The sequence below is a fragment of the Neofelis nebulosa genome, chromosome 9 (assembly GCF_028018385.1).
Source record: "Neofelis nebulosa isolate mNeoNeb1 chromosome 9, mNeoNeb1.pri, whole genome shotgun sequence".
NCBI lineage: Eukaryota > Metazoa > Chordata > Mammalia > Carnivora > Felidae > Neofelis > Neofelis nebulosa.
This window is the reverse complement of record NC_080790.1, coordinates 11,581,001-11,608,571: the sequence shown is the minus strand read 5'-3', so window position 1 is coordinate 11,608,571 and position 27,571 is coordinate 11,581,001. Positions and strand designations below refer to the sequence as shown.

Below are 27,571 nucleotides of genomic sequence, written 5' to 3'. Positions count from 1 at the left end.
CTTCAGCTCAGGTCATGATCTCACGGTTTGCGAGTTCGAGCCCCATATTGGGCTCTGTGCTGACAGCTCAGAGCCTGGAGCCTGCTTTGGATTCTGCGTCTCCCTCTCTCTGTCCCTCCCCTGCTCACATTTTCTCTCTTCCTCTCTCAAAAATAAACGTTAAAATCAAGAAATTTTACAAGCACTGCTATGAAAAGGAAATGATCGTTTTTGTTGTTTCCAAGGAAGCAACTAAAAATGATTTTAAAGGAAGATAGCCTCATATATTTGAAAAGAGTACGTGTTTCAAGTCCTTTGAACCTGGTTTTGAACTTTGAACCTGCAACTTAATAGCTCTGTGGTTTAGACTGAGGAATCTGTTGACCTCTCCCTCCTTGTGGCTGAGTAATCTGTGGTACAGATATATTATTACCCCCATTTTGACAGGTGAGGAAAGTGAGGCCTACAAAGTTAATTTGGTAATAGAGGAGCCACAGCGTGAAGTCGAGAAGGCTTTTTTCCAGAGTCCTTCCTCTTAACCCCCGAACTGTACTGTATGTGAGGAGCCCTGGAACCAGCAGCTAGAGTCAAGGGCCTGGGGCCATTGTAGGAGCTGTAGCGGAGCAGGGCCCAGAGAGCCCCGGGGACATTCAGTCCAAGTGGAGTAGCCTGTCCTGGGATGTGCCCAGAGCAGGGCTGAGTCTGAACAAAGAAGGGTGGGCAGGAACCTGGCAAGTATGGGAAAAAGGCAAGAGTCCAGCAAACGTGGGTTTGGAATCTCCCGGAATGAGAAGAGGGCTGGAGTCCAAGGAAGTACACATGCAGGGAAGGGAAGGAACCAAGTGGGGAGTTGAGGTGCAAGGAAAAGGCTCCAGAGGTGGGACCATGAACTGGCTACAGGAGCTGGACAAGCAAACAGACCAGGCAGGAAGCCAGGAAGACGGGGGGGTGGGGGGGCTGGGGGGGCTCACTCTAAGGCCGTTTCTTTCCCCTCAGCCTGATGTCGGTTTTCAATGCTTTATGTGAGGGCAGGACAAAGAGTAGCATGCCATCGCCGAGGCCACGTGCTAATTGTGAGTGTGTGTATGGAAGGGGACAGATGAGTCTAGATTTCCAGCAGCAGTGATTTACTCAGGATTCAACGTAAGACGTGGACGTAGAATCCACTCTGAGTTTGAGCTGTTATCTATGATGTTTCAAGTCCGATGACTTTCGGTTACAGCACATTCTCCAACCACCTGAAAACGTATGACCCAATTGTTTGCCCACTTTTCCTGAGGAGAACATGTCTGGCTGACCCAGTAAAGAGTGAGTCAATAACTATGGCATTGCTTTCTCTCCATTCAGATGGTGTCATCCTTAGCAAGATACCCTTGTGTAGTCAACTATCTCGAGGCGCCTGGCTGGTTCAGTAGGAAAGAGCATGTGACTCTTGATCTTGGGGTTATGGGTTTGAGCCCCACATTGGGGATAGAGATTGCTTAAATAAATATAAAAAAAAGAGATGGTTTTCTACTGAGTCAGGCAAGCTACAGGAAAATGAGAGAGAAGCGTTTAAAATTAATTTTACATCTTTGGTCTAGCTATTTTTCCTCATGTTATTAATTGGCAAGCGTTCAGTTTTCCTTTGAGAGAGGAAGAGTATAAAGTTTAGGTACAGTGCTTGCTTGAAGTCCCACAGTACTGTGCCAGAGAGAGAGAGAGAGAGAGAGAGAGACAGAGAGCGAGAGAAATTCAAATTGAAATACAACCCTTACTTGTCAGAGGACACGTTTGGAAAAGGAAGTGCAGCTGGATTTGGCCAAATTTGCAAAACACCAGATGTTCCCACAGCTCGTACATGATGTTAAAAATGTAAAATAAGTCTGTACTGCTCACATGTGATGTGCGGTTTTCAAATGTGTACCCACGTTTAATTCCAAACCGAACTGTGGAAGGAACTGGTGAGCTAGTTCTAGAGTGCGGGACAAGAGCACGAAGCTGTTGTATAGGTGCTAGAATTCAGACAGGAGGGTCCAGAAGCCTGCACTTTGTACCCTTCCCCCGACAAAATAAGCCAGAGAGGGCTGTTTGCCTTCGAGATCATTGTCATTCAGTGCCATTTGCATTGGCAGAATTTGTGGAAATTCTGGGGAAAATATGCACAAAGTGGTATTATGTCATATAGGCAGAGATTGAATTTTCATGACATTTGAGGTGATGAATATGCAGAAGTTTCAGAGAACACAAATGTTTAAAGTTCATTTGCTGCAAATCTAAATTGTTTGTTTTTTTGTGGAGTCAGGTAAGAGTTGCTTTCCTATTGCTTTGCCGGTTGAGCAATTAGATACATTTTGTAGAAGGGACAGAGGGCAAGTTAGTGGGTTAGAAATCCAGGAAAATGATCAAAGAAGCTGCAGTTGGGGTCAGAACACTGTGTGCTTGGTTCAGATGTGATATGCTAAGACGGGACTTAGGTGCGACCTCAGCCTTCTCCTTACTCCCAGCCTTTTATACCCCCGCGCGCTGGGAATGGCGGGGAGGGTTGCATCCTTAAGTGACGGCTTGGGAAATCCTCTGCTCACTTATGAACTGCTACCCAGGAGCTTGCTAGGACCCTACTTTAAGAGCCCCAGGTAATCACAGAACTAACACAGGCCTTCTGCCTCCTGCCAGGTGCTTCTCAACTTGAAGCTGGATGGACATTGACCACCCTCACCCCACCCTGGTTGCACTCTCTGTTTCAACTCCCACCATTTGTTTCTGATGGAAACATGCTGTCTCCTTTGGGTTAGAGTGGGGGAAAATAGAAAAATAGGTCTGACCTCTGACCCTCAAGCATCATACCTATTGATAATTAAGTTACTGCCCCTAGTGTGTGTGTGTGTGTGTGTGTGTGTGTGTGTGTGTGTAAAAACACATTTTTTTCAGGCTCCTTATAGTTTCCACCTTTCGGTTCTGCCTTCTAGAGCTATGGAAGCAGAATGAGGGAATCTCTTTTTCATGTTATGATTGTTCCTGAAATAACCTACCGTTTCTTCCCTCATCCTGTTATCCAGACTATTTGATATAAAATCTGGAAGAGTAAATTTGTCTTAAAAACCATGATATGACCTAAAAATAAAATTTATTTCCTAAGGTTTGTCTCAGTGAAAGGCTGCACTGTTGCTGTAACTTCAGGGTCTTTTCACTAAGGACGGAGCACCTTTGTCACCATAAAGAGCAGTCAGTGTCTGAATCCTATGTAAAAATGCTTAGGCAATGCCCAGTACCTAAGTATGTGGCAGATATAGGACTTTCTGATGCACAAATCAAATGCATATTATGTAGATTCAGACTGAATCACTAAGTATTTAGATATCAGCTGTGTGCCATATACAAGGTTAGTTGCCATTGAGAACATCAAGATGTAAATACATTCCTAAGAAAGTTGAAATGTTTTTTTTTCTTTTTTACAGTAAAATTGTTATAATTGAGAATTACACTCTTCATGAAATTAGAAATTCTTTGAGGCTAGGGATGCTGCCTTTTATCTACTTCTCCAGTTCCTAGCACAGTATGAAGTAGGAACTCCTTCAGTGTTGTTTAAACAGTTATTATCAAAACTGGTGATGGTAAAACCTTTTGATCTGAGTGCCTTAACATTCTTAAAAATTATTGAAAACTGTAAAAGGAGTTTGTTTATTAAGGATATATCTATAGATACTTCATGTTAGAAATTGAAATGAAGAAATTTTAGAAATATTTATTTAATTCGCTTATAACTACCAATAATAGACCCATTACATGGGTTGACATGAATAGCATATGTTAATGGAAAATAACTGCTTCCAAAAGAAAAAAGATTAATGAAAGACTAACGTTATTTTATATTTACATGTCTCACTTAAGAGAACACAGCTAGATTCTCATGTTTATGCCTTCAGTTTTTGTTGTTTGGGTTGAAGTAAATGAAGAAAACCCAGCCTTACACAGATGCGAGGTTGGAAAGGGAGGAGTGCTTTCATAGCCTATGAGTTGGTGTGCTCTCCTTTGATCCTACACTGAAACTCCACAAGTGGTAGATTTTTTAAAGGCCAATTGCAGTGTAGAATCTAAAACCGTATGGTTGAACCCTTTGTACTCTGTTACATTAAAACCACTGGTCTATGTTGCACTCTGGGTGTATCTTTTACCCATGTGTGGTTTGTAATATAACGGGTTAGGCCTTTGGAAAATCGTGATCCGTTGAGTTATGCAGATCAACCAGATGTTGATAAATTGCATTATGCAGTATCGACAGTCACATGTACTAATATGAACACTCCTCTTAGCAGATGAGTCTTTAAGTATCGGAAAGCTGTCAGTCTCACAGTGGTGGATACGAGTTTTCCAAAATTCTAATTTTTTGCTTGACAGCTCAAATTTTATCAGTGGCAACAAATAGTATGAATCGTTTTCCTTGAAGTGACAGGCTCATTTTGTTCACTTTGGAGAAAATGTCTGCGAAATATCCAAGTCTGAACAACCAGAGTTTTCTATTAGTTGTTCTTTTAAGCAAAAATGATCATGCACGCAAAAAGAAACTACTTCAGTTCATAAATCAAACCATCACACAAATGCTTTTTCCTTATTATGCTTTGGTATACAGTGAAATGCTTTGTGTATATATGTCAGTTCACCCAGAATATTAAAAACCCGTGCACTCAATGTTTGAGACTTAATAATATTAGTAATTTTTACTCCTTCATCAAGAACATTCTTGTATGTGGAATTTAAGAAACAAAACAGATGTGGGGTGCCTGGGTAATTCAGTCAGTTAAGCGTCTGACTTCGGCTCAAGTCATGGTCTCATGCTTCGTGAGTTCGAGTCCCGTGTTGGGCTCTGTGCTGACAGCTTGTAGCCTGGAGCCTGCTTGGATTCTGTGTCTCCCTGTCTCTCTGCTCCTCCCCCACTCATGCTCTGTCTCTCTCTGTCTCAAAAATAAATATAAACATTAAAGAAAAAAACAGATGAACATAGAGGAAGGGAAGAAAAAAAATAAGATAAAAACAGAGGGAGACAAACCATAAGAAACTCTTAAATATGGAGAACAAACAGAGTTGATGGAGGGGAGGTGAGTGGGGTAGGGGGGGGGGAGATGGGCTAAATAGGTGATGGGCATTAGGAGGACACTTGCTGGGATGAGCACTGGGTGTTCTATGTAGGTGATGAATCACTGGGTTCTCCTCCTGAAACCAATACTACCCTGTATGTTAACTAACTTGAATTTAAATAAATAAATAAATAAAAATAAATAAATGTATTAAAAAAGAAGAAGAAGAAGAACACTCTTAAGTGAAACTTTGCCAGCAAAGAACACAGTGACTCTTAGTCCAGTCTGGTGCCACTCCCTTGATTTGTGCTAAGACCCCACAGTTTTGTCCACCATTGCTTTTTTACCAACCTATAAATGTCTATACAGTAAAAAATGATAAATAATGTCTTAGAGTCCTAAAAATAATTTTGACTCAGCAGACTCCTTATAAGAGCCTTGTGGTTTGTGACCCACACTTTGAGAACCACTGTCATAGGTTATTGTTTTTAAAACTACAGCTGTCTTTGATACGTATGTGAGAGATCATTTCAGCTTCCTAAATATTTATAATATAAATAAGAATAATGAAGATTCGTTCTGATAAATGCATAAAGGATTGCTTAAATTTTCAGTTCCTTAAAAGAGATTAATTTCTTATCAGTGTCCAGATGTGGAGATTCTGTAAATAATTTGAAAATGCAAATGGAATGTGTGCCTAGAAATGCCATTACACCACCCTTTGAACTTGTGAATTGTGCACTATCGGTTTTCTTTCTTCACAGTTTAGTCTCTAATTTTTTTGATTAGCACATCATCTTTTGTTGTTAATCAAGCTCAGCAGGGAGTTCTCTGGGAGGTGACCGAGAGATGTATCCGAAAGGAGACAGGGCTTGGATGAGGGGGCGTCTCCTAAGAGACCCTCAACTGTGTTCCCAGGCCAGAGTATCAGATCAGAGAAAAGGTGATTTTTCTGAGGTCTCTTTGCTGCAGTGTTTGAGGGTGATGCCTAAATATGTTCCTCTACTTCACTAACACCCACTTTAGGATTCAGAAAGCTGAAAGCAAAAATATCCACAATCAGTAAGTGTTAATAGCTATTGTTGGAACAGCTGGCATTGGAGAGTGTGGCCTGGGTCTGCGGCCCAATGGCCTCTCTGTCACGTTTACACCTGCGTGAAACTTGACTCCTTAGAGCTGCTCCAGAAGGTCATTCTGTGGACGGGCAGGCCGCAGCCAGGGGGCAGCCACACTCCCCACGGCTTCCAGTCAGCTCCTCTCCTGTGGGGGAGATTATGGTGGGAGAGGGAGAGAGATTCCACAAGCATTCCTCCTGTAGTTTTCTGTCCGTTGTTTGGAGTGAAGTTTTCTCCCTGTCAGGGGAGGATGGGGAACGGGCAGTGGACTTTTTGTTCCCTTACCTGATTAGGCTTAATCACAAAAGCTGTTGCCAACAAGGGGAGAAAGGAGTCCGACTTCTTTCAGAACCTGGTCCTGGTGTTCCCACTTCATGAGGCCATTCCCCTCACACAGACGAGTTTCATGCTATGTCTTCCTGAGACCCTTAGTGGCCTTTGCTTCCAGAAGGCTCTGAAATAGATCAGAGGAGCACACTCTTCTGACCCCCTGTAGACAAAACACCAGATTCAGGCATTATTGCCTCTCAGATTTTGCCCGACTGGACTGATAATTAAAACTCATCAGAAATGAAACAATGAGTTTAAGTGAGAATAGAAAATACGCCAAGGATTACAGGTCAGCAACTGTAAAATAGTCGCAATTTAAATTCCCAGAGGAAAAATTGACATCCCCAAAATCAAAGCCTCTTGCCCTTTTAGAGTTCAGTTACATCAAAATACAAAATTCATAAGTTCACAAAGGTAAGGCCCACGGATGATTTTCCCTGGTTTCTGCTGTCGTAGCCAAAGAGGTCTGACTTAGGTGTTTGGGTAATCGCAGGTTCCTTCAGCAAAATATACTTTCTTTCACTGGAGTAGTGGAGCTTCTTCAGCACATCTGAAGTTATATTAATCCCACCTGCAGTTCTTCATGCATCTCATTTTAAAAATAGAAAAAAGTAAAATCATATCAGCATCAGCTCCATAGCCATGCAACTTAACCAGCCATGAAACAGCCAAGCAAAACATGGTTCTAGAGGCCTGGTTTCAGTTCAATCCAGACACACCTTCCTAGAATGCTGGACAGCACAGAAGTGGCTCGGTGACACGGGGGGAAGGAGAGTAGACACGGGAACCCCTCTGGATTTAGCTTTGCCAGGATGCCAGGTGAAGTCAAACAAGGAGATGGGTTGAGAAAGTCGCCTATCTGGAGTTGACCGTGGCATACGTTCACCAGGCGGGAAGGAAAATCCATCCATCCGTACTGCCTCCTCTCTGAGATGGATTTACTTTGCATGTCCCTGTTGGTAGTCACCCTGCCTTCCTGCTGCATCATTTAGGTCCTGCGTTCCTCTCAGGTGAATCCCACCACGGCTGCTCCTGCCATTTTGCTGCAGAGTCCCACGTGTCTCAGAAACCAGGTTCCTGGGGGAGTTTGCCATTCATGCCCACATTTCATTTTGGTCAAAAACCACCCTCCGCTGAAATCAATGGAGATGTTTTTGAAGCCTGTGCCCCTTTAGACCTAAAGAGGACCACTACATTTACACTACCTTTCCTGGGTATGTGTACCCGGAGTTTATGTTTGTGCTACTTCATGAGAACAGAAATATTTCTATCATGTTTTGGGGGTTTGATGGGGAAAGAACAATAAATAACATCCTTTCTTCTCAAGTTATGATCAGTTAAGAGATAGATCAGGTGGTTGGAAATCACACCTTTGTTTTTGGTCAAATTGGGAGTGACAGACGTGGCTCGACCCTCCACATCGGGGTTCCACGTGTCGCTCCCTGTGCCAGACCTTCAGATGGCCTTCAGATGGCTCTGCTGGGCACACCCTAGGGCTGCAGAGCTTATACGCTCTCTCAGAAGGGCAGTCTCCCAACTTGAGTTTTATTTGTGGGGCCCAGAGAAGTGGCCTCTAGATCAGGGCTGCCCAATAGAAATATGATGTGAGCCACGTGTGGAATTTGAAGTTTTCAAGTAGCTAAATTTTAAAAAGTGAAACAAAATAGGTGAAATTGTCCCACATATTATCATTTCAAGATGGAATCAGTATAAAAATAGTAATGAGACACTGATTCTTTTTTTTTTTAATGGTCTTTGAAATCTAGGGTGTACTTAAATTAAAGCACGTATCAGTTCCAACGAGTTACATTTCAGATACTCATTAGTCACAAGAATGTGTCGGACGGATAATGCTTCTTGGGAACCAGAGTCTGGGCCTGACCCACAAGTGTTTACCACTGGAAGGAGAAGAGCAGAAGAAAAATGTAGTCTCCCCGCTGCCAGGCAGGTCTCAAAAAGGAAAGAAAAGGACTAGCCACCTGTCATCAGTTTCTTCTCCCTGTGTCACCCTGTGACACCCTCCAGGTGTCACTCCTCCTGTCTTGAGAAGTGAAAGATTGGAAGCACCATTTACTTTCTTGGCGTCCAAAGGGAACTTTCTGCTTTATAGCTAAGGTAGGCACTCCAGAGCAAGAGAAAACTCTTCCTCCCACACATACCCAAATGGATGTCCAGCTAAATAATAATAAATTCTAAGACCTGAGCCGTTATCTCTCATCTCCAGAAATCACTGTCCCCGCTACACAATAATGGTAATAATAGCTACCATTGGTTGTTTACCATCGGTTCCAGGTGCTGGCTTGACATTTCACTTTATCTCTACTAATCGTGAAAGCCCTGCAACGAAGCCTTCAATCTCAGTTTAGAAATGAGTAACTGAAGGTCAGTGGTTAAGTACTTTGTTCAAGGTCAGAAGCAAGTTAGTAGCTGAGCCAGAATGCCATTCCTAGTCTTACCTACTGCATGTTAGAGGTCTTCAGCCAACGATCGTCTTTACTCCATGTGGCAGGGCCCACTCGCTATGTTCGGAGGCAACCTGTTCCTTTACTGGGCCCATTTATTTGTTACTCTCTCATATGGGCTCCACGTCTGCTTTCTTGACCTCTCCTTTCTGTAACTACTGAGGAGTAGAGCCACCTGCCCTTCTCATGACTGCTCTTTGGGTAATAGAATAAGTTATGCCTCATATCACCCAAAACTTTACATCAATTCATCTTGTCCTCAATGGTTTATGTGTTCCTCTTAAAAAAAAAAAGAAAAAGAAAAAGAAAAAGAGAAGGTTTCTCTGTGTCTAGTTTCCTAGCACTGTTGTAACTAATTACCAGGAGCCTAGTGGCCTAAACAATACAAATTTATTGCCTGACACTTCCGTAGGGTAGAAGCCAGGCAAAGGTTTCACGGGGCTAAGATAGAAGTGGACAGAAACCAAGGTCTCCGGAGGCTTCTGGGGAGAATCCATTTCTTTGCCTTCTCCTATGCATAACTGGAGGCTGTCTGCCCTCTTTCCCTGGCTCAGGGCTCCTTGTCCCCATCTTCAAAGCCAGCAGCAGTAGCCTGTCTCTGACCCTTCTGTCTTCCCATCTTCCTGTCTTGACCAACGCCAGGAAAGGTTCTCACATTTAAGGATCCATGTGATGAGATTGGAGCCTGTGTGGATAATGGAGGATGGTCTTCCCATCTCTAGGTCCGTATTGTTAGTCACATATGCACAGTCTCTTTGCCATCTAAGGAGCATATTCACAGATTCCAAGGATTAGGGTGTAGACCTCTTTGGGAACCATAATTGTGCCTGCCTATACCTATACATACACTAAGGGCTTAGAGACCTTATAGGCTTTATAATAAGGTTTTAAAAAAGGACTGGAGTTAGGGGTGCCTGACAGGCTCAGTCAGAAGAGCGTGCAGCTCTTGATCTTGGGGTTGTGAGTTTGAGCCCCACATTGGGTATAGAGATTACAAAAAAAACAAAACAAAACAAAAAACTGAAGTTAAAACCAAACTGGTAAAATGAAAAAAATATTTAACTCAAAGCTGAAATCTATTTTTATCTGTAAGTAAATGGATTTTAGTTTATTCAATATATAACATTTTAAAGCTAAATAAACCATACGTATCTGTTTCTAATTCCTGATGTGTGTATATGTATGCATATATGTATATATTTATTCATATATATAGAGAGAGAAAGAACCACAGGGATTTTTATGTATAATTATTGGAATATTAAATGAAGATCTTTTTATTATAATTTTTAAAACAGATTTTAAGTAATCTCTACACGCACTGTGGGGCTCGAACTCACAACCCTGAGATCAAGAGTAGCGTGCTTCACTGACTGGCACCAGCCAGGCTCCCCTGTTGTTAAGATTTTTAAAATTGAAAGGATATTTGACCCACATTTGTCTTAGGAAGCACTGACTGCATTTCTGAAGCTCCTGTTTCTAGGTGGACAGTGGCATACTTCTATGTTTTTTAAGACTTTGCTTTTTTGGGGGGGGCGCCTGGGTGGCTGAGTTGGTTAACTGTTCAAATTCAGCTTAGGTCATGATCTCACGGTTTGTAGGTTTGAGCCCCGCATCAGGCTCTGTGCTGACAGCTCAGAGCCTGGAGCCTGCTTCGGATTCTGTGTCTCCCTATCTGCCTTCCCCTGTTTTCTCAATCAATCTCTCTCTCTCTCTCTCTCTCTCTCAAAAATAAATAAACATTAAAAAAAAAGTTTAAAAAATAAAAAAAAGACTTTTTTTTTTTTTTTAAGAGCAGTTTTAGGCTCACAGCAAAGTTGAGAGGAAGGTACAGAGATTTTTCATATGACACTTGCCCCCGTCCATGCACAGCCTCCCCCATTATCAACATCCCTCAGCAGAAGGTACGTTTTTGTTACAGCTGATGAGCCTACATTGACACATCATCATCACCCAAAGTCCGTAGTCTGCCTTAGGTCTCACTCATGGCGTTGTTTATTGTATGGGTGTGGACAGTGTACCCATCTACTCATCATTATAATATACAGAATATTTTCATTGACCTAAAAGTTATCTGTGCTTTGCCTATTCACCCTCTACTCTCAATCCCTGGCAACTACATCATTCTGTTGTCTCCATAGTTTTGCCTTTTCCAGAATGTTACAGAGTTGGAATTGCACACTATGTGATCTTTTCAGATCGGCTTCTTAAACGTGGTCATACGCATTTAAGTTTCCTCCCTGACTTTTCATGACTTGATAGTTTATTTCTTCTTTGTCCTGAATAGTATTCCATTGTCTGGATGTATCACAGTTTATATATCCATTCACCTGTTAAAGGACATCTTGGTCTCCTCCAGGTTTTGGTGGTTTTGAAGCAAGCTGATATAAACATTCATGTGCAGGTTTTTATGTGGACGTAAGTTTTCAACTCTTTTTGGTAAATACCAAGGAGAGCAGTAACTGGATTATATGGTAGGAGTATGTTTACTTTTGTAAGAAACTGCCCAACTGTCTTCCCAGGCAGCTGCACCATTCTGCATTCCCACCAGCGACAGGTGAGCGTTCCTACTGCTCCACACCTTCACCCAACATTTGATGTTGTCACTGTTCCGTATTTTAAGTCATTCTCACAATTCTGGTGGGTGCGTAGGGCTATCTCACTGTTCTTTTAACTTGTGTTTCCCTGAAGATTCATGATGTGAAGCATCTTTTTATGTACTTATTTGCTATCTTTATATCTTCTTTGGCGAGGTATCTGTTAAGATCTTTTGGCCCATTTTTTAATCAATATTTTTTAATTGTTTTAAGAATTCCTTGTGTATTTTGTAGAACTGTCCCTTACCAAATATGACTACTACAAATATGTTTCCCACTCTGTGACTCTTTTCTCATTCTCTTCACATTGTCTTGCAGAACAGAAGTTTTTAATTTTAATGAAGGCAGGCTATCAATTATTTTTTTCATGCATTTTGCCTTTGGTACTCTATTGAAAAACAGCCATATTCTCAGCCATATCCAAGGCTATCTAGATTTTTTTTCTTTTGTAATCTTCTAGGAGTTTTATAGCTTTATGTTTTATGGTGGGTCTGTGGTCCATTTTGAGTTAATTTTTGTGTAGGATGTAAGATCTGGGTCTAGATGCACTTTTTTGCATGTGGATGTCCAGTTCCGGCACCATTTGTTGACAAGACTTTCGTCCCGTTATAGTTCCTCTGCTCCTTTGTCAAAGGTCATAGGTTATACTTATGTGTCAGTCCCCTCCCCAGATTTTACGGTGTTCACTGTTGCTATTTTATGATCATACTAAGCTCGACTATGAAAGTATTATAAAATGTTTACTCAGTGTTACAAGATGACTAAATCTTAACTCTTTTTTTTTTTTTTAATTTCATAATAAGTATTTTTCCCATTGATCTCTGGTTATGGTATAGTCATCATTTGACTCCTTTGATTCTGAACTGAATGAGTTTTTTTCATACCAGATACATTGAGGAAATGTTTAAGTGAGCGCTTTTTCATTGCCATTGTTCTAGATGCTGTAAACAAAAGACTGCCCTTGAGAAGCTCGTGGCTGATTGGCGCAAATGTATGCTTGTGTAACAGATGAATGATAATTTAATGTAAAAAGTACTGTTGAAGCATTTAATAAATGCTCTGTGTAGAAAGGAAGACACAACCAACATTTATTGAAGGCCTTCTGTTTCAGGCATATGTTTGTTAATGATGCCCAATAGTGACGATTGTTTCCAGAGCATATTTCAAATGTGCAGAGCATATCACTCCCATGTGACTTTCAGCTAGCCTGTGCATATTACTGTCATTGTGAACATTATCTTTCCATTCCTCCTCCTGAATGTTTTTGCTTTTAAGGAACTATTTCCTTCTCTTTTCAAGGGTGAGGGTTTAGTCCGATAAGCGTATCCTATCTTGACAAAAAAAAAAAAAAAAAAAACAGGAGCTTGGGAGATAAGCATAGAAGAAGAAATTTAAAAAGGAATTGTTTTTCTTTTCCCATTATGACTGTCAAAGGCACAGAATAAATGGGAACAGAGAATACTTGAAGGATAGAGAATATGGTTTTTGAAACTTGATATAACATAACACAATTTACTCATATATAAATAAAATACAGATAGTCCTGAGAAAAATGACCTTTTATCACAAGACTCTAAAGAAAGTCTCCTCTGGTAAAGGTTTTACATGGTGTTTATACTTCCAAAGTTGATTATTTGTCCTACCTGCCCTTTTCCCATTTATTAAGAGTAAAAAATCCATAAGTTCCTAGAGAAGTCAGTCTGATTTTCCCATTTGGCTTAGGATCTTCTTTTTTTCAAGTGTACATCATTGGTTAATTTGTTCATTCATTGAACAAATATTTATCGAGTGCTTGGGAAGACAGCTTGTAAGATGGCCCTTAATGATCCCTACCTCCCAGTATTTAATCCCCTGTGTAATCCCCTCTCCTAGAGTATGGGCTGGATTTATTGATTTTCCTCTAATGAACAGAATACAGCAAAAATGATGGGATGTCATGTATAAAATTCAGTTACAGAAAGACTGTGGTTTCCTTCTTGGTCACTTACTCTTGGGGGATGTGGCTGCCATGTTGTGAAGAGCTCCATTTGACAAGAGACCACAGCTACTGTTACCACATGAGTAAGCATAGAAGTGGATCTCCTCCTGCCACCCAGCCTTATCATCACGTGAAACCACAGTCTTGGCCAATGGTTTGATCATAACTTCATGAGAGACCTTGATCCAGAGCCACACTCAGACTCATGATTTATAGAGACTATGAGATAATAAATAAGCTTCTAAAATTGGGTAATTTTTTACACAGCAGTGGAAAGTCATTATCAGCGCCTACTGCATATAAGGAATTGTTCTCATTGCTGGCTATATAGCACTGAACAGAATAGACAGGCACCTGGGACTTTAGGGACCGTTCATTAGGGACAAGTGGAAACCAGACAATAAAGAAGGATGATTAAGTTCAGACATATGAGATGGCAATCAGTACAAGTGAAAAATAAACCTGGAAAGGACTCAGGAGGGCAGGATGGCTGCAATTTAAAATAAGAAGGTTAAAGAAGACCTCACTGAGAAAGTAACATTCAAGCAAACATCTTAAGGAAGTAAGGCGGCAACAAGTTCTTTGGTTAGCAAAAGTAAGATGGACGGGGAAGTGAAAAGTCCTGACAGGGAATGTGCTGGAGGAGGAGCAAGGAGGCCATTGTGGCTGAAGGGGGATGAGAGAGGAGAGGAACGGGAGCGGAGGCTCCATGCCAATTTTAGGATTGTTTGTTCTAGCCCTGTGAGGAATGCTGGTGTTATTTTGATAGGGATTGCATTGAATGTGTAGATTGCTTTGGGTAGTATCGACATTTTAATAATATTTGTTCTTCTGATCCATGAGCATGGAATGCTTTTCCATTTCTTTGTGTCTTCTTCAGTTTCTTTCATAACTTTCTATAGTTTTTCAGCATAGATGTCTTTTACCTCTTCTGTTAGGTTTATTCCTAGGTATTTTATGGTTTTCGGTGCAGTTGTAAATGGGTTCGATTCCTTGATTTCTCTTTCTGCTGCTTCATTATTGGTGTATAGAAATGCCACTAATTTCTGTACGTTGATTTTATATCCTGCGACTTTGTTGAATTCAAGTATCACGTCTAGCAGTTTTTGGGTGGAATCTTTTCGGTTTTCCATGTAGAGTATCGTGTCACCTGCAAAGAGCGAAAGTTTGACTTCTTCCTTAGTGTTTTGGATGCCTTTTATTTCTTTTTGTTGTCTGATTGCCTTGGCTAGGACTTCAACACGATGTTCAACAATAGTGGGACATACCTGTCGTGTTCCCAACCTTAGGGGGAAAGCTCTCAGTTTTTCCCCATTAAGGATGATATTAGCTGTGGGTCTTTCACATACGGCTTTTATGATCTTGAGTTACATTCCTTCTATCCCTACTTTCTTGAGGATTTTAATCAAGAAAGGATGCTGTAGTTTGTCAAATGCTTTCCCTGCATCTATTGAGAGGACCATGTGGTTTTTATTCAAGTCAGGCTGTTGACAGGAAGTTGTCAGTATGAATCTGGAGGTCAACAGAAAAGTCTGGGCCACAGAAATACACTTCAGAATTGTCAGCATATAGAGAGGAGTCAAAGCCAGGTGGTTGGGTAAAATTCCCACGGGAGCAAGTAGGTGGAGAAGAAAAAAAGAGTGCAGGGCACTCCAACATTAGGACTTGAGGATGAGGAAGAACCAACACTGACAGGCAGACAAGATTTTTTTTTAATATAACAATTTTTATCTATTCATTAATGGAAAAGACATAGTAATGAATGAAAAAAAAATGGTACTAATTTCTGTTGTAATTAGTGAGACTGGACAGGCCCTAGAGGCCAGATGGAATGGTTGGCCTTGGCCAAGATCCCTGTCTGCTTCCCATGATAGCAGGAGGGAGGCAGAACCGATGGACACAGATGTGATAGGAGATGGAAGTCATTAGCTTCTCGCTGCTTCTGTTTTCTCAGCGAAGAGGCAAAGAAAGAAAACTCGGTATGAGTATAAAGTAGGGACTGTGGAGATTTTTTTTTTTTAAGTTTATTTATTTTGAGAGAGAGAGTACACGAGAGGGGCAGAGAGAGAGAGAATCCCAGGCAGGTTCTTCACTGTCATTGCGGGGTCCGATGTGGGGCTCGAACCCACAAATTGTGAGATCGTGACCTGAGCCAAAATCAAGAGTCCGATGCTTAACTGACTGAATGCCCAGGCACCCCAGGACTGTGGAGACTTGAGACAGGGGAAGGTACAAAGCAGTAATCATATAGGAAAGTGGGAAAACCAGGGAAATGTCATCTGATCGCTGCCCACCTCCTAGCATTTTAATAAGTGCCTCTCCCAGTTTTTCATTGTAACCCTGATGATGAGCTCCCGAAATGTTACTAAGTCTCCCATCCCTAGAATCTGCATGTTTTGGACACCCCTACCCCCACTCCGGAGCCTTGGCTTTGACCCTACGGTTGACCCTCCTCTTGCCAGATGCCAATTTTTATCCTTAATAAGGTTTATATGTTCATAAAACATATACTAGAATTTTTTTCCCTTTCATTTCAGCAGTTTCTGTATGATGAAATGCAAATATTAGGGTTCCTTACCTAAATGACTTCATACCAGTGTAGTGATTTGAACCATGCTTGGGCACAGTAAATATTAAAGTTAATGTTGGCTACTGTTGCTAATGCTGCTGCTGCTTTTGTTGTTAGCCCTGTGCTGGTCCATCGCAGGAAACCCTAAGGAAATGTGGGATGTGATCCCCACTTTCAGTGGCCTTAACGACCTAGGAAGACAAGGCAAACATTGGTAAAAACAGAGCAAGGGATTCAAGGCAGCGTGAAAATGAACGTGGATTTTTGAGTGTAATAATTTCCCCGTACGTTAGGTCATCTTACAGTCCCAGATCTCTTAGAGGGGTGGTGATGGAGCAGATATTACCATCTCCAGTGGGAAGGTCAGATTCCTGGAGGATCACCGTCCCGAGTTTTAAATAGGACTAAGGGTCCAATCTCATTTTCACACCCAGGTCTTCCGATTGCAGACTTGATGGTGATCGCATGACACAGTTCTGCTTTAGGAACTGAGAAGGAAGGTCACTGGAGCTGAAATAAGTGAGGTCCAGGACATCATTATTTTGTAGGCTCACAAACGCATAAAAAGTCTAACTTTAGTAAGTTGGAAAGTTTGGTCCAAATGGGCCTCTGTTATGAAGAGTCCCCTAAAGATCAGTGATTTTGAATGTGACGTGGAGATGAAGTTAAGCCAGTGGACGCCTGTGAAGGGCCACAGCCTGGGGAAGGACCGCGGAAGGAGGGGAGAGAGGTAGCGGCTGGGTGCCCGGTTGTCCAGGTGCTGGTGCCTAGTGTAGTTCACCCGCTCTCCGTAACCACCAGGTGCGGTAGACGATGCCGCCCCTCTTTCATGGTGCATACAACAGGCTCAGAGAAGCTAGGGGACTTAACCTAAACTGCTAGCATCTGAGTGACAGAACCAGGAGTTGACTTTAAGTCTGTCATATTCTGAAACCTTGTTCTGAACATGCTGTTTATACAAAAACTGTAGCTCTGTTTTACAAATTTATTTTCACTTAATTTAAACTGATAACATCGTCTGTGCAGGGTAGTGGGCAGCTAGGGGACAGTCACTAAAATATAAAACTGAGGTGCCTTTGTCAGGGCAGTGACCTGGAAATGGCTCCACGTGTAAAACATTTGGAAGCATAAACTGACAGGAGGAGATCAGCCTCCGCTTTCCTCATGCTCGTGCTCCGTACGTCTTATTTGTTGTTTGTTTTGTATTTTTTTAAATGTTTGTTTATTTTTGAGAGAGAGAGACACAGAGACAGAGCACAAGCTGGGGAGGGGGGTGGAGAGAGAGGGAGACACAGAATCTGAAGCAGGCTCCAGGCTCCGAGCTGTCAGCACAGAGCCCGATGCGGGGCTTGAACTCACAAACTATGAGATCGTGACCCGAGCCGAGGTCAGCGCTCAACTGACTGAGGCACCCAGGTGGCCTGGTACATCTTATTTGTAAACACGTGTGTGGCTCAGAACGGAGCCGTGTAGTGCATGGAGTTAGCATTGAGCGCTAGCTCAGGGACCTAAGGAAGGACAGTCCCACGTGTTCTTTGCTACGGCAGATGTACAGTGAGCTCTGCTTTAGAATTCTGTGATAGTTGGTTTCTTTCAGGCTGTAAGGACCCCCCCCCCCCCCGCCCCAAGTCTGATCACTTCAGTTTATGGGGCATGATAGTGAGAATACTGTGTCCACTGAGGATGTGAGTGAAGGAAACTTCTCAGTGAACAACTCACAAGTCATGAGTTGGAGGTGTGAACCCCCCACACCGTGCATATGAAAATTGCCCCTGGCCCGATCCTTTTTAATTGTCTCACTGTCCAACCTCTATAGCTGCCTTTGGCCGCAGTGCTAGTCTCTGGTGCCATCAGCTGTGCTCAGATTATGAAGCCAAGCAGATGACCTATTTTTAACAGGCTCCTTTCGGCTGCTTCCTCAAAGGAGGATTGTGGACGTGCATTTGCCGTGGATATTGGGACATGCAGAAGTCTAAAAGTTGGCCCTTAAACATCAGTCAGTGTCCTCATCACCCCCCCAACAATAAGGGGAACTGATAGTCCCTTCCAAAAGTCTACCCATAATCCTCCGGGCCGAGTACTGGTATGGGTGGACCAGTTGCCTTCACTTACCTCTTCACATCCAGCCTTCCAAACAGATGCCAGAAGAGAAAGAAGACAATGTTGATTGTAATGTTCCTCTGTGAATTGTCCAGCCAGCCCTGGGAAGTAAATGCTTTATCACCGTTTTTACAGAAAAGAAAATGAAGGCTCAGGGAAGCTGAATAACAGCTCCCAGTGTCTTGTGAGCTAAAAGTGGCAAAGTCAGGATTTACATAGAGGCCTGCTCCCAAAATCTCGCTTTCTGTTATCTCCCTTGCCTGAAAAATTTGGCTGCAGGAAGCCCATCTGGGGCGATCATAATTATTGGCCTGACTGGCAAACTGAAAACGCATTCTGTTTGTGCTGGGAAAATTATTTCAAATTGGCTAAAGTAATAATTAGTGACAGAGATTGAAAATTGGCCAGTCCAATCATAAATGATGGTGCCCCTGCCCCCGAAGACAAGTCTGGCGGGACACGGAGCCGGAAGAATGTGTTCCTGCGGCCCCTGCAGGCCTCCCCGTTAGGAAGTGCAAGAAGGAAGGCACGCCCCTTGCAGGGAAGGCCGCAGGCTCTGAATCCGCAGCGGGTGGAAGTCGTGGGGATGACACGGGAATAAAGAAGCCACCTCAGAATCATGTGCCGCAAACGCCAGAGCATGTTTTACCATGAAAATAAAGCAGTGGAGAAGTCTGAAAATACCGTCCCTACTGAAATGCTCTTCCCCGGCCGACTCCCCAGTTCCGAACCGCGTCTTGTGCGGTTGTAATTCCTCAGTGCCGTGGCTTCTCTTGACTTCTCCATTCTTTGTTCATCCTGTAAACTCCGTTCTCTCATTTTAGTACTGCTTAAACGTGTAAACGGATTTACCTCCTAATCGCTCTTCTATGAATACTTTCTCCAGCCTGTGCAGCAAAGGAATTTGGAATAAAAAGCCACACCCCCTCTTCTGAGCTATTGCCTACTGCTTTTTCTGAGCCTTGGTACCGGTGGGAAGATCCGGTGTCATTACGCCCACCTCGGGATACTGGTTGTTTTTGTCTACTTGACAGCTGGAGGTACTCTTCACAGAGAAAGATGGTCAACGGATACATTTGTGATAGGTTCATGATTGATGATTTGATATGTGTGATTCGTGATGTGGAAGAAGCAAGGTAGACATGGTCAGTAGGGCTGGGGTATAGCCAGGAAAGGCCCCAGAGAAGAAGAGTCTTCGAGTCGAGTGTTAATAAATGAGGATATTTTGTCATGAGTACCATGGAGGGAAAGCTTAGAAGGGGAGGAACACTCCAGACAGATATAGTAGTTGTCATAAAGGCATAAACAAACAAACAAAAAACCCAAAAACCTAGTACCTTCAGTAAACTACAAGAAATATGGTATGAATGAAAGGGTAAGAATGAGGCTATAGTGATAAGGCAGGGCCTGGTAATGAAAACTCTCACATACCTGACTAAAGAGTTTATATTTTGTCCTGGTCATGGATCAGACATAAATTTTAAGCCGGGTAGTGATGCTGTTAGATTCTCACTTTAGAAAGATCACTTTGGGGACACCTGGGTGGCTCAGGGTCCAACTCGATTTTGGCTCAGGTCACGATCTCACAAATGGTGAGATCGAGCCCCACCTCAGGCTCTGCTCTGGCAGCTCGGAGCCTGCTTGGGACTCTCTGTCTCCTCTCTCTCTGCCCCTCCCCCCGCTTGGCTCACACATGCACACGTGAGCACGCGCTCTCTCTCTCTCTAAATAATAAACTTAAAAAAGAAAGATCAGTTTGGTGACGATTGGAGAAGGAACCTATGGCAGCAGCCTGGGGACAGGGAAACTCCAATGTGAAACATGGAGCATGCAGCATCTTTTTTCCTTTTTTTAAATTGAAGTATAGTCTACATACCATGTTCTGTTAGTTTCAGGTGTATAACACAATGATTCGGCCATTTTGTACATGATAACAGTGCTCACCACGGTAAGTATAGTTACCATCTGTCACCATACAGAGTTGCTGCATTATTATTGACTGTATTTCTTGTGCTGTACTTTTCATCCCCATGCCTTACATATTTCATACCTGGAAGTTTGTAGCTCTTGATCCCTTTCACCTATTTTGCCTAATACCTGCCCCACCCCCCACCCCCCAGCAACTTCCAGTTCTCTGTATTTATGGGTCTGTTTCAGTGTTGTTTGTTTTGTTTTTTAGATTCCATATGGTAATTTGTTTTTCTCTGATTTTTTTTCACACAGCATAGCACCCTCTGGGTCCATCCATGTTGTCACAAATGGCAAGACCTCATTCTTTTTTATGGCTGAGTTATATTCTGTTGGGTGTATATAACACATCTTTGTCCATTCATCTATCAGTGGGCACTGGGGTTGCTTCCATATCTTGGCTATTGTAGATAATGCTGCAGCGAACATAGGGGTACATATATCCTTTCAAATTAATGTTTTTGTTTTTCTTGGGTGAATAGCAGTAGAATTGCTGGGTCATATGGTATCTCTATTTTTAATTTTTTGAGGAACCTCCATGCTGTTTTCCACGGTGGCTTCACCAGTTTACATTTCCATCAGTTGTACATGAGGGTTTCCTTTTCTTCACATCTTCTTGGACGCTTGTTATTTATTGTCTCTTTGATACTAGCCATTCTGACAGGCATAAGGTGGTATCTCATGTGGTTTTGTTTTTCATTTTCCTGATGATTACTAATAAGCATCTTTTCATGTGTCTGTTGGCCATCTGTATATGTTCTTTGGAGAAATGTCTGTTCAGGTACTCTGCCTGTTTTTTAATGAGATTATCTGTGGTTTTTTGGTGTTTAATTGTCTGACTTCTTCATATACTTTCGATATTAACCCCTTATCAGATAAATCATATACAGATATCTTCTCCCATTCAGTAAGTTGCCTTTTGGTTTTGTTGATAGTCATTGCAGTGTCTTTTGGGTGATGGTGATGGACCAGGGTAAGGCATCAACACCAGACTCACCTGACTTGTGATCATTATTGTAGTATTGGCCATATGTGCTGTATGTATTTGTTTTTGTAGCGCATTTTTCTAAACATCCTGTGAGGAAATTCCACATACTATATAACCTTATTTTTCTTTGTCTTCACTGAATCACCTAGCAGAGTTCCTTAATCAGAGCATAACCAGTTTTTGTCCAGTATACCTGGTCTGATGAGGGATATTTAATGCCACGTCTCTGTCTAAAGACTATGAGACATTGATGCCACTGATCAGCGGTTGTCAAAAATTCTCAGGAGGAGAACAGAGAAAAGCAAGTTTAAATCACCACTGACCCAGGAATTTGAAAAGTGTCATACGTTAATAATGTGGCTTCTCAACATGTTGAATTGAATGTTGATGTGTTGATGGATCTTAGACACATCTTAAGTTCCTTTGATGGTAGCGTGGTGATGGAGAAAGAGGCAAGTTTATAGTCAGATTTCCTGAGTTGCCATCTGGCTGGGCCTTCGGAAAATTACTCTATCTTCCGAGTTTTCCTCACTGTATAATGGAGAACAATAATCACTACTATATATATACAGATTAATTTTTGAATGTTTTTAGACACAAGTAAAAAATCCAATTAAACTGGCGTAATTGACCAGAAAATTTACTGGCTGATGAACTGAAAGGTGCAGAGGTGGGGCTGACTTCAGGGTCATCTGACCCAGCAGTGAGTGGTCATCAAGGAGCCAATTTCTTTCCATCTCTTTTCCCCCCGCTGTCTTACGGTGTTAGCTTCATCGTAAGGTTCTTTGCTTCAGTGTGATGGCTGGAAGTAATTGGGGCCATGCTGGTTCCTAATTTACATCCAGGCAGATTGAGTGAGCAAGCTCCCCACAGGCACCACACAGAAATTTTAAGTTTCCGCTGGTAAGATCACCCCCGAACCAACCCCTGTGGCCCTGGTATGCCAGGTCCTGACTGGCTTTGATCTGGATTTACCTGCACTAATAATCACCGTGGTGAGAGGGGTGGGGTCCCCTGAATGATCTACCTGAAGTCTCCCCAGAGCAGCACTGAGTGAGTCCTTTGCAGACTGCACGGTCAGCTCTTGGTACACGTGCTTTCGAGTGGATATCAGGAAGATGCCCACGATATCTGGAACATGTTCACGTGTAGCTATTGTGAGGATTAAATAAAATAACCCTTATAAAGATCTGGGTGCAAGTAGGTACGCGGTATTAGTCGGTTCCCCTCTGCCTTTTATTTATCGCTCTATTTTATTCTTACCTAGAAGGTAAAAACAAAACAAAACAACAACAAAAAATACCCATTGATTTCTTTTGGGTCCAATTTGAAAACTCTAGCCACAGTTTTGGTTTTAAATGACCCTGTGTAGTTGTAAGTGTTGGATTAAGATCTGGATTTTCAAATTTACATTTGGTTTTGATATACATTTAGTGGCTCTACGTAAAGTGATCTTAATAATTACATGATAGGAAAAGGTTTTTAAATGAAAGTGTGAACGTGTGCTTTCAGAGCTTGCTTAAAACCTGTATACGCACAACAGGGGTGGACGGTAGCATTCGTTACCGATTGCGGTAATATCCCATCTCATTTCTAGCATTCTTCACGTCTTTCCCTATTAAGATAAAAGTGACCTTCGAGCTATTGAAAAACTTAGGAATGGAGAAGCTTATGTCACCACTGAACGTGAATAGTAAAAAAGATAGGGCTATTCACACTTGCTGAAGAATAATATTTCTGTGGTTATTTTACAAGGCAAAAGGCAGAGATAAAGTGGCCTCTGTGTCCTGCATCATTCATTTTTATTATATAAGCAATTGATAGTTAAAGCAAAAAGGCAAAGTTATAACATTGATTTTCTGTGAAGTATATAGCCGAATGTGACAAGACATGCCTTCTTATTTTTGTGGTTGAATATCTGGTTAACTATATTAAAGCAAAATTGTTAAGACTTCTCATTTTTCATTTTCTGTTGCATAATATTTAAGATACTATGTCATAATATTTTATATTTGTAACTTAAAAACGGTGCTTAAAATGCTATGTAAGCATTGGGAATAAAAAATGAAGAAGATATGGGCCCTGCTCTGATGGATCTCATAATCTAATAAGGAAAGCAGACTTAGAAATAAAACATCTGTGCAGCATTCAGTGTCCACACAGAAATTTATGTTATGCCATCAGTAAAACATAAAGTAATTTCTCCTTTAATGAAGTCAGTTCAATATAACTTAGGCAACTTGATACTTTGTAGCCTCCATGTTTGCTGGCCCCTGCAAACCGTCCTGTTGTCGCTGGAGCGGATTTGCAGGTGTTTTACAGACTGAGTTATGACCCATTAGTGCAGCCTGTAATTAAGTGTTGTGATCGGTATTAAAAACAATCAAACCAAAAAAGACTAGTATGTAGATTAACATCAGCAAATGTCAGTATGCATCCCACCAGAGTAGGGGTTGTATTGTTTCGGGAAACTTTTGTTTGCTTTTAATATATGCGTGTATAGATACAGACAATGAGTTTTGGTATGTAGTGTGTTTCTTACTCTGGGTCTTAGACAAAAGGGTTTGGAAGCTGCTGGGTCAGCTGATAGGCACCTGGCTACATACACCAGGGGAAGCACATCCTTGGGCACCTAGCCCAGGACAGGGTGTTGGTATCCCTTAGTTCTGTTACAAATGTCGTCTAAATCCAGAACTGCCACCTTCTTTCGTCTCCCCCTGCCCCACTCTCCCCACCTGTCTGGACTCTTGCAGTGACCTCCTTCCTGTCCCTCAGCTGCCATCCCAGAAGCCACCTCCAGCCATCCCACATTCTCCATCAGCCAGTTGATTGGGTCCTTCAGAAGTTTAAAGTCCCCAGAGCTTACAGTAAGAGGTCGCACGCTTCCTTTGCCATTAGAATTAACCTGGGGAAGCTTGTGCAAAGGAAAGATTTCTTTCCACCGGTGCCAGTGCCTTCCCTAACTCCACGGAGAGAGTTGTAAGTCTAGCAAGGGCTGGGGGATTCTCACTTTTGCAGTAGCGCTCAGTTATTTCAGTGCACGTGGTCTAAAAATCACACCTCAGGGAAATAGCGTCCAAGATAAAGGCACGGGCATGGTCGAGTTCTGGTGAGAGCTCTCTTCCTGGCTCACGGTTGGCACTTTCTTCCTGTGTCCTCGCATAGTGAAGGGGCAGGGAGCTCTCTGGAGCCTCTTTTTATTTTTATTATTATTTATTTATTTTTTAAATATGAAATGTATTGTCAGATTGGTTTCCATACAACATCCAGTGCTCATCCCAACAGGTGCCCCCCTCAATGCCCATCACCCACCCTCCCCTCCCTCCCACCCCCCATCAACCCTCAGTTTACTCTCAGTTTTTAAGAGTCTTTTATGGTTTCTGGAGCCTCTTTTATAAGGCGCTAATTAATCCCTTTAACCAGGGCTTCACCCTTGTGACTGAAGTACCACCCCCCCCCCCCCCCCAGGCCCCACCTTTGGAGGATGGGATTTCAATATCTGAATATCTGAATTTTGAGGAGACACAAACATTCAGACCCTAGCACTTGCTATCTAAGATTTTTTTAATCATACTTTTAAATGGGTACAAAGGAGGATGTAATTTTCTATATTTTAAATGTTGGCATTAAAGTAAAACTGTCAGGTAGCTCTGTTTGTGTCCAGAGTCATCTATAAATCACACAGCGATTTGATAACTACCACGGTCCCTTTAAAAAGTACAAGAACAAGCACATCTCTGGCGTTAGAAAGGTCGTGTTCTTTTCCAATGACTTGTACTCTGTTTCTTTTGTCAACAAGAAATAAAGGGCACTAGGTAAAGGCAATAAAGACTGATTTCTTTTTTAAGTTTATTCATTTATTTTGAGACAGAGAGAGAGATGGTGTGAGTTGGAGAAGGGCAGAGAGAGAGAGAGAGAGAGAGAGAGAGAGAGAGAGAGAGAGAAGGAGGGAGATTGATTCCCAAATAGGCTCCACACCTTCAGCACAGAGCCTGACGTGGGGTCTGACGCGGGGCCCGAACCCACGAACCCATGAGATCATGACCTGAGCCGAAACCAGGAGTCGGATGCTTAACCAACTGAGCCACCCAGGCGCCCCAAGACAGATTTCATTTGGCGGTAACTATTGCCGCAGGGAGGACAGCCCGTGTTAATTGAGCTCAGCTTCTCTGAAATGAAAGGCAAGAGACTAAACGCCGGGGTGTGCTAAAGGAAAGGCCCTCAGGGGCTGGTTTCTAGAACTGGGCCGCTCTCTCTTTGCTAATTGACGCGTACCCAGAAGGGAAACAACTCCTTGTGTCTTTATGACGGAAGAGAGTGTGCAGGGTGGAGCAGGGGCTCACTGACGCTGTGCCCCCACCCTGCCACGGGGTTGGGAGCATGGACCACCTCCTTGGATGTCTCCTTGGATGTCTCCTTGGTTGTCTGTGTTTTAAAGAGATGCTTCCAGATTTACATCTCAAAGCGGCAGAGAGAGGATTTACAATGGCAAGCTTTCTAAAGTCACTGCTCCAGGAAGGGTTCAGGGGCCTATCAGCCTATCTCTGGGTTTGACTGAAATAAACAGTAGATTCTACTGGCAGTTTTGAGCTTTCTCAGGAAAGAATCTTAAGAGAGACTTTGGTCATCTTAAGGGTGCTGGGTGGCTCAGTCGGGTCAGGTAGGCTCAGGTCATGATCTCGGCGGTTTGTGAGTTTGAGCCCCGCATCCAGCCCTGTGCTGACAGCTCGGAGCCTGGAGCCTGCCTCAGATTCTGTGTCTTCTTTTCTCTCTCTGCCCCTCCCCGGCTCATACTGTCCTTCTTTCTCTCAAAACAAACAAACAAACAAAAAAACATTAAAAAAGACTTTGGTCATCCTAGAGACAGAGACATAGACTTAAACTGCTAGATCTCACAGTAGTCTGCTCAGGTCTCTTAGTGAAGGAGTTTTGGAGTTGGTGAATAAACACACTGAGTTGTTTTGTGCCAATGCAGTGTTTTTATACTTAAAAGTATACGTCTTTATACTTACAAGTCCTTTCTCTGCGTCAAAAAGAATTATAGAGAGAGAAATTAACATGTAAAGTTTTTCTTGTGACCAAAGCACTGTGAGATTTTTTTAAAAATTTTTTTCTGTATTATTGTTTCAGCCATACATCTGATGAAAACAACATAAATGTGTTAACTTTTGATCCATAAGAATTTATCATAGCATTAAAAGTGTATTTAAAATGTACCTCTTAATGAGATGCTTAGGGCTTTAAATATTGCTTCTTAATTAGTTTATGTGCCCTTTGATGAGCACTAGTTATGGCTAGATTGAGATTGCCTTCAACATCAGCTCTTTCCCTTTTACATTTTCAGAGATAGGAATATTTAAAAACCTTGTTCACAGTGGATGGGGAAGGAGCTTTGTCAATCTGTTGTTAAAAATTATTTTTAAGGCTTTATCAACTGACAACTCCATTAAATCTTTCATAAATTTTGTTGAAAGCAAAAGAAGGGGAAACCGTGCTGTGTGCGAAAAGACATTCGTTATCCAGTTGTCGGAGGCCTGTCACACACCAGGATTTTCAGCTGTCCCTTGTTTGGTGGTCTGGAACTTTGTAGATTCCAGGTCCATGCGGGAGAGTCAGATTCAGGAAAAATGTGGTGCATGTCTTTCTTACGTAAGTGGAGGAAGGCCTCTGTGAAAGGAGAGTCGAGAAAGAGAAATAAGGTTGACATCCTGACTTCCAGAGTGTTCTCCAGATCAGTTTTAGGACAGAGGGTTTAGAGAAGGTGAAGATTTAGAAACTGATTCCCTTAACACTCTCTGCCCCGGCATACCCTTCAGAAGAGCTTTGTGTGCGGCTCACTGGCCTCGAGAATGTGTAAGCTCCTCACCGTGGCCCCCCTGGGGAGCCCAGCCCTCCTCTGCATCTGTTCCCCTGCAGGACGGTCTCCTGCCCAAGCACCCACAGACTCTCCGTGGACACCACCGTGGGCTTTTCCTCACCCCTCGAACAGTGACCGTCCAGGTCTCGTGCGGGAGTGACGCTAGAGGAGATAGTGTCTAGTGTTTTGTGGGGATGGGGTTGTGGGGGAGCCGGGGAGCATCGAAGTCCTGGGACCACTTGTTTTCAAAAACACTTCTTCCTCCTTTCCCAGATTCACTCTTGGCTGGTGCTCTGTACCCACCATCCACCTCCCTGAGATTCTTTGAGGTAGTGAGCCGCTGGTTGTGGGGGGAAGATATTCGATCCCTCAGGTGTTCTAGAGTCACAGCCGCAGAACATTCTCGTTTATAAAAGCCTTTCTTTAAAGTCCCTATGCTGCTGTCTCTGCCTGAAATCTACCCCACCCGCTTCATCCAGGTGAATTCTTGCTCATCCTTCAAGTTCTGGTTCAGATGTTACCTCCTTTGTAAAGACTTTCCTGCCTTGCCGAGACCGACGGTTTTTTTCTTGAT

At 42.6% G+C, this 27,571-nt stretch overlaps 1 protein-coding gene across 3 annotated transcripts in view; it reads left to right on the top strand.

Moving 5' to 3' along the window:
• Positions 1-27,571, top strand: part of NBAS (NBAS subunit of NRZ tethering complex) — a 333,323-nt gene that overhangs the window by 243,024 nt on the left and 62,728 nt on the right. The gene's annotated exons all lie outside the window — the stretch shown is intronic.